Source organism: Acipenser ruthenus, chromosome 6 (genome assembly GCF_902713425.1).
Source record: "Acipenser ruthenus chromosome 6, fAciRut3.2 maternal haplotype, whole genome shotgun sequence".
Taxonomy (NCBI): domain Eukaryota; kingdom Metazoa; phylum Chordata; class Actinopteri; order Acipenseriformes; family Acipenseridae; genus Acipenser; species Acipenser ruthenus.
In genome coordinates this window covers 22056655-22072285 of record NC_081194.1, presented here as the reverse complement: position 1 = coordinate 22072285, position 15631 = coordinate 22056655, and positions in this window count along the sequence as shown.

The following is a 15631-nucleotide window of genomic DNA, read 5'->3' as shown; positions in this document are numbered from 1 at the left end:
ACCTCACTATTGAAGACCCTCAAATAGAGGATTCAGAGACATATCAATACCTAGAATACCTTTTTTTTTGTGGTGGTGATAACAATGAAATGCGAATGCTGGGCCTACAAACCACCTCAGTATTTGTTTTGTCTGACATATTTTTTTTTTTCATTGAAGACATTGAGAAATACATATACCACCATTAAGTGTTTTTAAAGTTGACAAGATGACATTTCTATGCTAACAATAATTTTCAGCAATTTGCTTGTTGATATATTTAAATTCCTGTATAAATATTTAAAGAAATATAGCAAATGTAGTTAAATATAGCGGTAACATGTCACATCATACTGTAACTATGATTCTCATATGATATTACCAAGCAATTTTATTATTAATTAATTCTATTACCCAAGATCTATAATCAATCCTAACCGAAACCTCATTATTATCAGTTGTTACTGGGAAACAGCGAAAATTGGAGATAATTACATTATCAATCGCTCTAATTCGCTGTTAATTACAAATAATTTGGGCTGAAAAGAGGCTTCTGTTAACTGTGTAATTATTGTTTATAATTAGGGAATCATACTTTGACACAATTATGTGTATCGATTCTTGACCTGCCCTGAACTTCAACCCAAGTTTCAAAACGTCTAAAGAAGCCTAAGATAATGTTTGCATGAGCAATTCAAATAGGCCCTTCACTTTTTTAAAAAGGGCTGTTATTTAAAAATGTTTGCAAATGTGAACTGAAGGTTTGCTAAGATATCACTTATAATGTAAATTGTTATTTATGTATGTAATTAAGCTGTGTACAGATTGTTTTATATTTTCACATACTATACTCAAGAACATATTTGTAAACCTTAATAGTTCTGTGGACCCCTAGAACCCATAAGCACCTTTTCTAAATTATTTATAACATATTTTATAGACTCTGTGATTTATCTTCTTATCTTCAAAAGGTTATATGTTCTTCTTGCACGCTGTTTGTTCTTTGACCATATTTGGTTATTTAAATGTGTTTTTACAGTTGACAATATGGGGCATATTTTTTCCCACAAAGCATACCTGGACACAAAAAGAATAGCTGGACATAAATAAAATAAATACATAAATAAATATAAATCTTTGTTTTTAGTCCCCATCAGTTCTCATTGAGTTCACTTCTTTTTAATTTCACATTAGTTCATATTTAGTTTTGCTGAAGCTTTAGAGGATGTAATTAAATGCTTCTATAAGAACAATATATTGTTTTCCTTTATAGAGATTTCCACTGGCAATATAATTCCAAGAAATTAGGAAGCATGGGCAATTGAAACAAATTATTATCTGGTACAGTAGCAGTACAAACCTACAAAAAAAAAAAAAAAGTTTTTTACCAAATGTTATCACAAAATTATCAGGTTGGAATTGAAGAAGAAGAAGAAGAAGAAGAAGAAGAAGAAGAAGAAGAAGAAGAAGAAGAAGAAGAAATACACTCACTATGAAACCACACTATGTATGAACAATTCTCTATTACAGAGTTTCCAAATAAGATGGTGTCTTTCAATATGTTTTCTCAGTTACCATACAGTAAAAAAATCAAGGAAACCCCTTTACAATTACCAGTGGATGTATAAAAGCACATGGCCATATCCTGGATTTCTAGTGAAAAAATCCATTGCAAGTGCTGTCCAAATATTTTGTGGTATTTTGTTAGCCACCATTCTTAGTCACAGCTTCCTGTTTGCTATGGTAAAAGTAATCCAAAGTGTAATTAAGCATAGTGAAGTACGGTAAATGCATGGTATAACCATTTAAAAGCATGGAAAAACTCACTGTCTTGCCAGTTTCTTGTACATTATTGGCTATTTTCTACCAGCAATCCAAGAAAATTTATTTTGTGGCCACATTTTAGAGAAACCACTTTCTTCAAAAACCTCTTTCTTCAATAAATAGCGTTAGGATGTTTGAGTATGGCTCTGTAAACAAGCATTTTGTATCAGTATGGCTGTAATGTATCTGTGATGGAGGGTGTTCTTTCATTTGTAAATGTAAGTCTTAACTCAATTCATCTCTTTAACATTGTAGGAGCATTAGGTGAGAGGTCAGGGCTAGTAATCTGCCAAACCTGCAGGTCACATCTCCCTGTAACATTCCACATTGGCAATTACCTTGAATGCATGGCTTGTAAATCCCCAGCAACAGGACCACACTTTGTACTTCTGTTGACATGTTTTAATGATTCAGCACACAAGATGGTTTCGTTTTTTAAAACTAATGGCCGTATTGAGCATAAGATAAATATTGGTACATGTATCATTATGTATAACAATGAAAACATTTATGTTAAACAATACATTTAAATAATGTAGAATACATTTTTAAGGAGTTTTTATGGACATAAAAATGTGTTTTTAACATAGACATTCAAATAGTCTCTTTCTTAAAGTCTCACTCGCATTGTTGCTGTTTAATTATTATTGTTGCAATTTCTTTTTAAACACATTCCCACTAGCTATGCAGGAAGGGGATTCAACCCCGTTCCTGCCAACCACATGTTTCGCCGGTCTTGAATATATATTAACGGACAGCTCTCTTCCGGCTGCACACAAACACAATACATACAATAATGATAATAATAACAACAATAACAACAACAACAACATCACATAAATAAAATACACACAAGGGGTGGGCACCCCATCACATTCGGTGTCGTGCAGACATCCCCTGGCGGTGTCATGTAGGCATCCCTGGGCGGTGATTTGCAGGCATCCCCGGGCGGTGATATGAAGGCATCGCTGAACGGTGTCGTGCAGGCATCCCTGGGCAGTGACTTGCAGGTATCCCTGGGCGATGACTTGGAGGCATCCCCAAGCAGTGACTTGCAGGCATCCCCAGACGGTAGCGATGGTGGCTCGACAGCCCTAGGTGGTACAGGCTCGGCAGTCCTAGGCGGGGCAGGCTTGGCAGCCCTAGTCGTGGCAGGCATCATCTGGGTACTGGACACTCGTGCTCCCCCAGTCTGGGTGCTGGATGCTCGTGCTCCCTCGTCTGGGTGCTGGACGCTCGTGTTCCCCCGTCTGGACGCTCATGCTCCCCCCGTCTGGGTGCTGGACACTCGTGCTCCCCCGTCTGGACGCTCCTGCTCCCCCGTCTGGGTGCTGGACGCTCGTGCCCCCTCGTCTGGACGCTTCTGCTCCCCCCGTCTGGGTGCTGGATGCTCGTGCTCCCCCCGTCTGGGCGCTGGACACTCGTGCTCCCCCGTCTGGACGCTCGTGCTCCCCCCGTCTCGGTGCTGGATGCTCGTGCTCCTCCCATTTGGGCTTTGATAGTGAAACATTAATTTTGACCAGACTGCCGTGCAGCCTTGACCAAACTGCACCCAGCTACCTCCAGACCCTCATTTCTCCCTACACCCCCACTCAACCTCTCCGCTCCTCCTGCACTAGAAGACTGGCTGTACCTCCTCTACGCTCCCCTGCCTCCAGAGCCTGCTCCTTCTCCACCCTCACCCCGCAGTAGTGGAATGACCTTCCTACAGATGTCAGGCCTGTCCAGTCCCTGACCACCTTCCAGTGCCTCCTCAAGACTCACCTTTTCAGACAGCACCTGTAGAACTCCTCTTTTCCCTCTGGACACTTTATCACTCTTCCTTAATGCGCTTTACTGCACTTATCTGCTCCCTATTTTACTGCATTTAATCCTGTACTTTACAGAGTACTGTACTGTAATCTGCCACAAGTGTCATTCAATCTGTAGTATTTTGCATTTAATCGTATCCTGATGTAACTATCACTGACACTGTTATCTGCTCTGATATTGATTCCTATTTTGTAATATAATTGTACTTACTAGAACTGAAGTCATTGTATTTTATCTTGCTCTTAATTGTATTAATACTTGTACTGTGATTCTTGAAATGTATTTGTTTACGACTGTAAGTCACCCTGGATAAGGGCGCCTGCTAAGAAATAAATAATAATAATAATAATAATAATAATAATAATAATAATAATAATAATAATAATAATAATAATAATTAAGCTAACTGCAATTAATCAAGAACGTAGAACAGGCTATGCAATCCAGTAGAATTAGTTAGAGCATCAATAGAGACAATGAATTATGTTTTGACTCAGATTTTAATCCTTCTATCCTTTAAAATTAGTTTGGTTAATGTAGCCAGAAAAAAAAAAAAAACTAAACAAAATACAGGAAAAACATCCCTGTGTTTTGTTTTGGCTGTTGTACTTACAGATACCTTAAAAAGATACATTTCTGTTAATTATATTGTACTGAAGAGACTTCACATGCCAAAAAAATAAAATAACAGACAGATGGGGAGCATCGTCTGTCATAATTGTTTTTGGCCCTTCCTTTATGAAACTGTATATATGACTATGACAGAGATCGAATGATTCTTGGTGTTAAATCTCCTTCCCGACCTGTGAGGGTGCTGTGTAAAGGGAACAGAGTACCGTGGACTAGATGGCCCGACAGTTCATTCCCAGGGTTAGGCAGAAGTTCACCATCTAAAGAGGGGACTGAGCTACAGTACACTAAATCATTGACCCAGAAGGTTAACGGTGTGGCATCTGCGGATTGGAGGAGTGGGTGCGCTCATTAACCAAGAGGTCATGGTTGACGCTATATAAAGGGGATGTAGTGAGGTGATCTGTTCCTTTGTGAATGGTTAAATCAAACAACCAAAATGAGAACCTGTGTTGTGATACATGAATGTTTTGTTTGTCGTTTCTAATATACTGTTGCATTATTATTTGGACGGCTAACACGATCCGGAGCTGTCGCCAAAGGCCAGCACTAAACCCGGATCAACATCACTGCACTTTGTTGTCACAAAAGAACTGAATTCACCACGAGCACTAGAGCACACACTGTTGAATTGGCGTTTGTGTTTGTGTTACGTGTGGGTGAACTGAAACGGGACTGTTATTATTTCGGGGCCAACCCGCGGATTATGAATAAGCAATACACAGCGCTGTATTGCTTCATTAACATTGTTATTGTTTACTGCTGTTAGCCATGAGGCTTTGGATTATACAATTAAACCTTCATTGCACCTGGATTATCGTTGTTTGTCTGATTATTGATCACCTGCACCTGCACACTGTTAACCACTTTGCCACAATGACTATTTTTTTGTGTGATAAGAGTGTGTAGATTTACAAAAGCTATATTTAATAGTTGAAACTTTTATGATTGTAAAAGTTAAGGATAGTTTCCGTAGCAAACGACCAGTAAAGAGCTAGAATCACATCTGTATAACATAACTGTGAGGTGTATGACCTTTCTGTTTTCCTGTCTTCCCTTTTTAAAGAAAATTACTGCTTTGTTTCCTAACAGGATAAGAAATTATGAGGATTCTGGTTAGATGACAGAAAAAATGTTAAGTACAAGTATTACCTAAAAGATGTGTGATCAACACAGCCGTTCACTTGATTCACAATTATGATTTTAAAACCTGATGATTATGCGTTATTCTAAGTGTAGATAGTGTAACAGTGTAGTTAGTAATATATTGATTTGGGTTTCAATTTTAGTTATACTTGTTAAACTTTAAATAGAGCGTGGGGGACTGTAGAATGTGATTCTTCCTTTGAGGATAATGTTTACCTTACTAAAAGCAACATGTTATAAAGCATAGTGAAAACATGGTAAAGCACAGGTTAGAACTGTAAAGCCCTTAAAGGTCACATAAACCATGTTAAAAACATGGAAAACCAAGGTAAATGATTGTAAATGTGTAATATAACCATGGGAAAACAGCAAAATGATGCATACTGCAGTGGTAAACTTTTATAAGGGGTGTAATAGATTTTCACACCACATATGTGTTTCACCAGTTGATTATTTATGTGTTTTTCATTTTTTCTTTCTTTTTCTTCTATAGTATTTATAAACAACAAGGCTTTTGAAGGCTACTTTAGAAGGAGAACCTAAAACAGCTGTAGAAAATTAAGTAAATTAAGGTCAGGAGGCAGGTAAGATAAAGTGCAGATAATTACGCCAATTAAGGTCAGCAGATTAGGCACTTAAGGTTGTTTAGAGGTGTTGGTTCAGTTTGTCTGATCCAAAGCAGAGAATCCTGTGCAGTTTTTTTTTTTCAGAAGTTTTTTTTCTTCAGAATGTCACCCATCATCTACTGTATGTAAAGCATCATACATTTGTTGGAAATGTAATTTTAACCTGAAATATGTTTGAGATATTTTCGTTATTGTGGTGCTTACTCACCCCTTAGAGGAGGTAGAGGTTGATGGAGCTGGTCACAATGCTGACAAAAATAAGACCACAGACTCGACTCACCTTTAAGTTCACTCATTGGCACTTCCTAAACACAAACATACCTTGGTAGCTAGAGGCATCACTAATAACTGACCCATAATGTAGGAAACCAATGGCTATGCATAGGGGGTTTAATAAGACCTCTCTCACTGTGTACCTTAAAGTGCCCAATACAATATTCTATGTAGTTTCAGAGACTTTTTGGAGACTGATGGAGCAATTCAGTTTCCAAGGCCATCCAATTGTAGGCCTCTCTTTTTGCCAGGTTGTGAATTATATGTCTCCTGTCCAATGAGGACATAATAAACTCTCTCCGGCAGATAACTTGTAGACATGTCAAATGGAAACGTCAAAGGAAACGTGTCTCATTGAAATCTTTCCACATGCTGAACACTGTTCAGTGGGTATCTGGAAAGCCAGCACAGCATACCAGTGGCAGGACCTCAGATCTGAATTAATGTATTGCTATTCTTTCAGGTGCAGTTATACTGTACTGGAGTGACAATACACTTAACTCTGATCTAATGATTTCCCATCATGTTTTCCCCAAGCCAATTAACAAGACTCAACCAGAGTCTACAGCTATAAACTTTTCTCTCCGGTAAACTTTTGCAATATCATTTTGTAGTTTCTTTGATTAAATAATGTTAAATAAAATATCTAAATTATGTTCATATAGTTTTTGTTTTTTTAATTATGTCTCAATCCTAAAATTCTAGGTGATGTAAAACATTTGGCCATAACTGTACATGGGAGGTTTTAGATATGTTGTGTGAAATTCACACAGCAAGATGTTGGAAAGAAGGTCATTCTTTGATGGCTGCAAGATGGAAACCATTACAGCATGTCAAGTTAAAAGCCAACTCTCCTTTGCAAATTCATAACAGTGCCCCAGGTAAGAAAAGTGAAGGAAACGACTTGATGTACACCGGTATATTGTAAACTATAATTTATATTATATAACGCACAATACAGCATTAAAATAAAATAGGATAAGTAACTAGATAAAGTAACCAATGTACTCATAAGTCTATTCAGTCGCTTACATAAGTAAATGTGTATATACAGTATGCTGTTATTAATGTAAGCATCTATGGTATAAACAAGATATGTCATGAAAAACCATGAATTACAGTATTTATGTCATTTTTTATTCAGTGGTGGATGGCCTTACAGTTCCTCGATCAAAACATTTCCCAAGCCATTGGACTATGGCTTGGTAATCTGAAAGCAGTCCCGGTTCCAGCTCTGGCAGCCTTTGCAATGCTTCCCCTTTCACATTGGTAATTGAGTGTTTTGCTTTCTCTTCATTGTCCCAGCCAGCTAGCCTAGCTAGACCATTAAAATAATGCAAATAATCTTGCCAATTGGTCCTACCGTCAAAGCCTATGCAGTGAGTCTGACATCCCTCATGGTTCTGCATGGGCGCCGCCATTTTGAGAGTCGGCATGGGCGTCACAAATTTGTGCGATGTTGTTTTGGTTGCTAGCGATGATGTGTCAATGATGTGTCCTGCCCCCATCTTTCTTTTGAGCCTGCAGCTCCTCATCGCCATCTTGGCTCTGTAGTCTTCCCGCTGGCATTCTCCTCCTCGCTCTCACACTCTCTCTCCCTGCGTTTCTTTTCTCTCCAATCCGCCGTATTTCTCCTCACCTTGCTCTCTTCAATGCGATAGCCTCGAATGCGAGTGTTTTGCAATGTTACTGCTGCGCTGTAAAACAGACATTTTTCAGACAAAATCTATACAATATAAGAGAAATGGTGACATCGAAGGCACAAGGACCTATTTTAAATAATTTAAATAATACCAAAAATAACACAAATAAACACAGGGGCGGGGTGTACCCCGTCACAATGCCCTGGAATGTTGTCTGTCAATGTAGACTCTGCTTCCTCACTGTCATATATGTTCAATTTATCTATTTATCGAGAATAGTGTTTGCTGTCAGCGGCAATAGAGTTATTACAACTAGTCTCCAGTTTAAATGACGAATTGAGGAAATCAAACAACTGTTTGCAGTCTGATTGCTTTCAGCAACGTGATCTCAGCATCTCACAGCAACAACACAGGACAGTGCTCTCTTGGAAGGAGACTTAGAATAAACTTTATGAACACACTGTGAACAAGTTACTAAACAAACAGCAAGATCTGTATTAACACATGTAGACAACTCAATATTTGTAATTATTAAAATGTTTTAAAAATATAGATATATTTTGATAATACATGTTAGGACCTAACGTAACTTAAATGCACGAACTTGCACTCAAATCAAAATTAAAAAATAAAAAAGTTACTAATTAGTTTTATTCTTCTTGATTTTTATAAACAGTTCACAAACCATTTTCGCTTTTGTGTACAAGGTACCTGAACAGAAGAACAGCTCCGTGTAAGTAGAAGCTTTTTTAATGTATTGAGGTATTATTTGCTATTGGAAGACCACTGGACAAGTCACATTGGTTAAAATATTATTTTTTCACTGTACTGATTTAAAAATTAAAGTTAAACAATTGATTTAAAAAAATGGAAAAATCTCACACGAAGATAAGTAATTTTTGGGGTGAAGGAAAGGGAGGACAAAATTTTTAAAAAAAAACATACTAAATGAAGAGGTCTCTAAAACCCTTGTGCTGTATTGTAACTTAAATTTGGTCAAGGAAGCTTGCCAGGGCTACTTTCAGCATCTTTTTAGTTATAGCCGGAAATTGTGTGAAGTTACGTCACAAACGGGATCTTCATTGCTAAAGTCTCGTGAAGATATGGTATGGCTTTTGAACTTGTTGCCATGAAAAAAAATTGTAGTTTTTAGTCAGTGTGCATGCCTTTTTAGCTGTATTATGTTTTTGCCGCATACTGGCTATATATAGCGTGAGGAATGTGCATGATATGTGCTGCTACATCACATTCTCACGACAATGAAGAGAGAATGCTGAGTTTCTAAACTGCATGTAAGCCAAGCATTTGCCAGTGGAACTACAGTGGCTCTCAAAAGTATTCACCCCCCTTGGACTTTTCCACATTTTATTGTGTTAAAACATGGAATCAAAATGGATTTAATTAGGAGTTTTTGCCACTGACCAACACAAAAAAAGTCCATAATGTCAAAGTGAAAAATAAAATCTACAAATTGTTCTAAATTAATTACAAATACAAAACAGAAAATAATTGATTGCATAAGTATTCACCCCCTTGAGTCAATATTTGGTAGAGGCACCTTTGGCAGCAATTACAGCCATGAGTCTATTTGGATAAGTCTCTACCAGCTTTGCACATCTGGACACTGCAATTTTTGCCCATTCTTCTTAGCAAAATTGCTCAAGCTCCGTCAAGTTGGATGGGGACCTTTGGTGAACAGCAATTTTCAACTCTTTCCACATATTCTCAATTGGATTGAGGTCCGGTCTTTGACTGGGCCACTCCAGGACATTTACCTTTTTATTTTTAAACCACTCCAGTGTGGCTTTGGCTGTAGGTTTGGGGTCATTGTCCTGCTGGAAGATGAATCTTCTCCCAAGTCCCAGGTCTCTTGCAGACTTCAGCAGGTTTTCCTCCAGGATTTCCCTGTACTTTGTTGCATCCATTTTGCCCTCTATCTTCACGAGCTTTCCAGGCCCTGACGCAGAGAAGCATCCCCATAGCATGATGCTGCCACCACCATGCTTCACGGTAGGGCTGGTGTTCTCAGGATGATGTGTGGTGTTAGGCTTGCGCCAAACATAGCGTGTAGCGTTGAGGCCAAAAAGCTCTATTTTGGTCTCATCAGACCATAGAATCTTCTTCCACTTGGTCTCAGAGTCTGCCACATGCCTTCTAGCCGAGATTTGATGTGAGTTTTTTTCAACATGGCTTTCTTTTTGCCACTCTCCCATAAAGGCCAGTTTTGTGAAGCACCCGGGCTATTGTTGCCGTATGCCTCTTGGCCTCTTGGTGGCCTCCCTGACTAGTGCCCTTCTCGCCCAAATACTCAGTTTTTGAGGACGGCCTGTTCTAGACAGATTCACAGTTGTGCCATATTCTCTCCATTTCTTAATAATGGACTGTACTGTGCTCCGTGGGATATTCAATGCCTTGGAAATGTTCTTATATCCTACCCTGATTGGTGCTTTTGAAGAACCTTATTCTTATTCATATAAAATAAACTATTTCGCTTAAGAGGACAGATACAGTTAGCAAATGTATTTATTTATTTATTTATTTATTTATTTTCTGTATTTTCTGTTCTCACTGAAAGTTTCTTTCATGGCTTCTTGTTAAATAAAAGAAGAAATATGTCACCACCTGGCTGCTATGATGTGCATTGAATGTGATAAGTCCTGCAGAAACTGCAAAACAGAAATCGAAGAGACAATGAATTGTATTGTATCAGTGTATTAGCCGTTAAGGAAATACTGGTACTTACGTGAAATAAGTTTGCCAAATTAAATACTTTTTTTTGCAATCAGAACACACAAAATACATGTTAGAAATAAATATTCCTAAGATAATTGTATACTAAATGTGTCTGGTAATTCTGGGTGAATAACGTTATGTCACTGTAATTAATAATAAACTGTATTTGATTTTATAAACATATGTTTTTAGTAATATCTGCGCAATATAACAAGATAAGGGGGTAGAGTTATCAGGAATTTCACCTCAATCATGATCAACTGTATTTGTGGCCAGTCAGTGCTGTACAATAGCCATATACCAGGACAGCAGAAGAGCATATACTTCAGGATGACTGGAGGACAGGAGATGACTGATCTACACATCTGCACAAGTATGTAACAGAGCGTGCAGTATCAAACTTAAATTTCAAATGGCAGAATGATTCTCAACAAACTGATCTCTCTCTAAGCACAATGACTGCTTTGTTCTCACCATCCCAAACAACCTGTTGTAATGTAAATAGAAATTGATGGTTGTATGCAGAATTTAAACCCCGAGGAGGGAATCTGAGCAACTCCACCCCTCCAATTAGGGGTGTTTGTTACCTGGCAATGAGATCGGTTATCTGTACAACAACATCAATTAGGTAGAGAAAACAGAAGGAAGAAACATTATTAACACAACAAATAACTAACAATCCATACGTGTACATTTTGTGAAAATAGTGTTGATGTGCCCACAAGATGCACTAAATATGTTCAGTGTTACACAGTATGTTAAGGCAATTTGTTTTTATTATGTGGGTATAGGCGAGGACAGGAGATATTATTATTATTATTTATGTGTTTATTTATTTTACTTTGTGAAAACTAATGGGATAAATACAAAAATATATATAAATCCAGCTAAGACTCAACCCACCTAAACTCAAACAATTAGAAAATGTCTCACTTCACTGCGGTCACATCCAGTGTACCTTGGCTGACCAATGCTAACTCTCTAACCAGTTCAAGTTCTGACCAACCATCATGTATCTTTTTTTTTAAGCTCATTAAGCTCTGGTCACACAGGGTACTCCTAGCTGAGAATGGAAAGTGCATTTCACATCAGGTTACAAATAAACAATTCATCTGCTTAAAACACTTTAAAATCTGCCTCTGAAACCCATCAAAAAATGCCTCCAGTAATGTTCTTATTGTAGCATAAATATTTTGACCACTAGATGTCACTCTTTGATGTTAATAATATACTGTTAGTGCAATCACAAGCCATAATGGAAGTATGAAAGGATAGTGAGAGAAAGATGCCTTGTTAGAAAGATACAGCAGATATGTATTATAGGGTCCTATTAAAAAAATAAAGCAGTGCATCAGGGACAATAAATAAAAGAACTCAAGAATTGCGCACATCCTCTCTCCTCCACTTCCTGCATATTGAACAAAGCAACAGGGAGAGCAATATTATTATTAATTAAAAAATTTAGCAGACAGCTGTTATCCAAAACGACTTACAGAAGGGGTGAACTATGCATCAACAACAGCTGCTGCAGAGTCACTTACTATAGGACCTTGGTTTTACATGTCAATATTAAGATAAGATTTAGTGATTTAAAGGGGAGACTAGGAAACTTCACCCCATATGCTATCCTTTTTTTATTACTCTTGGGCACCATTTTGTATCACAGTGTTGTATACATGTTTATGTGGTTGAATTTGGAGTGAATGAGTAAGTGATCATTTCATATATTCTGGCAGGTGATCCAAAATGACACCCACAAAAACGCTTCATAACCTCTCATTTCTGTATATCATATCTTGGATTAAGTGACATTTTGGTTCCTAGCCAAGGTTTTCCTACAAGCATCACTAAAACTGAATGCTGCAGCCCCACTAAAGGGAAGTTTGCACTACGAGTTTTAATAGAATTAGGAAATTGACCTATTCTGTTTCTTGGGGAGTGATACTGTTCACCATGATTCTTTGTACGCTTGTGTAATCCGAATTCTTGTGATATCTATAAAATCATCTTTTTTGCAATTTGCCATGATTCGCAACTGAATTAGTTTTTCTTCATATTCATGGACATAATAACTTTGACACCAACTACTTATTCTCTCAAAGCCTACATGACAGACCAGGACTGGAAATGTCCTGTTTTTCTATGTAGTTAAAAGCAGCAACACTTGTACTGTAAGACTTGGAAATATTTTATACTGCTCTTTTTTCAGTGGTCTGGTTCAGAACACTTTAGTTAATGATTTTGCACAGAGCACCTGCACTGTTCCCTAAGTTGGTCTAGATTTTGGGTCAATTATTATGCAAATTAGTTAGGCTACCAATTTTAAAAGCTCTCATGGGGCGCTAATAGTCTAGTTGTACAGTAGCTACTCTTGTACCAGTACTATAAGACTATTTTTTTTTTCTCAATTCTGTTTATTGATTTTTCAAACACGGTAGACATAACATCCATTATTTAAGAACAATTACAATTACAAATGATGTTAACAGGTCCGTCTTTCCCAGCACCTCCCCTCTTGTAATTTTGACAATATCTTTGGGTGTAATTCCAAAGAGTGCAGGCAGAGGGGAGGGATTGAAGTTTAGTCCAAATATCTGAGAGATGGTTTTAAAAATGACCAGAAAGAGATCAACCTGGCACAAGACCAAAACATATATATAATTGATGCAGGGGCTTGTCTGCATGTGTGGCCAATTGGATTAGATCTTAGACAGCTTAACTTTGGACAGGTGTAGCCGAAGCAGAACTTTAAATTGAATCAGTCCATACCTAGCATAAATAGAGGAAGAATGCACCCGCAGCAAGATTGACTTCCAATCATCATCAATGATCTTGGTTTCTAAATCTTGCTCAGTCTTGAGGGGCAATGTAGTGACAATATTATGAAATAGATTTTGGATAGCAAGCTCCTACGGCTTGGGTTTGTGACAATTGTATCTGTCAATAGATTGATTTATTTGCGGATCGGACGTAGAGTGTGCAAATCAGTTGTGAGCTTTACATTTCTCACCCCAGACAGCTACGTTTTTCCTGACTGTAGGGCGGATTCTTTTGCCTGTGCTGAGTATTGCACAGATTCTCCGATGGTGCCTAGAGTTCTGCAGTATACAGGTTTGCTGGGAATGAAAGTGCATGACCGTATTTTTTTGTTTGTTTTGAGTCTGCCCTTTTTGCCTTTTTTGTTTTATTTAACTTGCAACTCTGTCTACTATATTTTAAATGGAGTTTAGTTATTGAAGTGAAGGAATTTTTTTTTATTTTCTTTGGCGAGAAAAAAAAAACAAACTATATTCCAGATTTCCTTCAATGTTTGAATTGAAAGTGGACTTTGGATTTCGGCCAACCAGTCAGACACTTTTTCTTGTAAAGTGAACTCTGTTTTTTTGTACAACTTTGACAATGTAACAGATGAACGCTTGTTTTTGTATTTTTACCATTGTCTGTTTGGACTTTGCTATGGGACTGTAACATGTTCTTTTTTGTACTGAAATATCTGTGTGACAAACTTCAGGTATAACAAACCAATCAAAATATATGTCACTAAAGCCCCTAACCCAGCGATGGCGAACCAATGGCACGCGTACCCAGTCGTATTTGTTGGCACACCTAGTGAGCAGCTATCTGCTTTTTCTTTTGCCCACCACCTAACAGAGCTGAGTGGCACTTTGGAAAGCCAGTCAGTTTGATTTGCAAGGACAGCCCCGCCCCCAAGTGATTCAGCAGTGCTAACTATAGCCGTTATTATCTGCCTGTTCATGGTTGGCTGTTTATGCTGCTGAGCTGCTTTATTAAGGCTCTCTGGGACCAGGAAACTGATCAAAACCCCAAAAGTCTGTCCCATGGAGGATCAAATGTAATTGTGGTCAGCTATGGATGTGTCAGCGGGACATGCGGGGAGGAAGGGATCACTTGCGTGATGCTTGTGGCTTTTTGCTGGCCATTATCTCCTGTACTAAATGGGGAAATGACCACAATCATTCATACTTCACACTTTGTGGTCAGAGTCAGGGGTATGTAAGCCTAAGATAGGTCGGAATGACATCATCCTGAGCCCTTTCAGTTTAGGTCTTTTCTAAAAAGATGTACAACTGTTCACATGTGTCAGAATGTGCAGTGAGACTGCAAGGTCTTTCTGCAGGTGTCACTGGTGGCAACACGTGAATTTTTGCATTGAACTTAATGCAAAGATCCCACTCTGTTTTGATTTCACTGTCACATACTCGTATCTCAAACTATGTATTCTTTGTTTGATGCACTCTATTTTTTTAATAGTATTTTAATCTTCAAACTATGGGGAAATGCAGGTTTAAATTCTGATGGGTCGTACTGTGGTGTCAGAATATGTTACCCCTCTTCATACAGTGGAAAAAAGCAGGTTGTAAATTCTCAAAAAAACAAATAAATTATACCTCTGATATGTATAGTACATTTGTGGATACTCCTTTTTTTCAAGGTAGTTTGGCACCACAGCAATCTTTTTTTCTAAAAGAAAAAAAAATGCCATACAAAGTATATTAGCTGCTACTAGTCTTTTAAATAGTTATTTTACAAAATGTAAAAGTAGTAGATATGTTTTATGTAAGTAAATATAGCAAAAAATGGCTGGTAATGGCTGCCACTGTGTGCAACTGGAAACAAAAAAACAAAACAATTATTGTCAGGGTTACTGATGCCGCGTGCCAAATGAGCAAACTTCTTATATTTATTGTATGAGGCATTGTGAGTGTTTTTTTACTGTAGTTTAGCATTACAATTCTTAAACACTAATGCATGAGGCAATGTGATTAGTTTACTTTAGTTTAGCATTAGAATTCTCAAACTTACTGCGTGATGAAATGTGATTTATGTATTTTACTGTAGTTAAGCAATATAATATACTTATTGTATGATGCACTGCTATTCTTTTACTATGCTGTGAAGTGCTGGTGTTCCACTATGAATGGCGCTGTATAAAATTAAGATTGA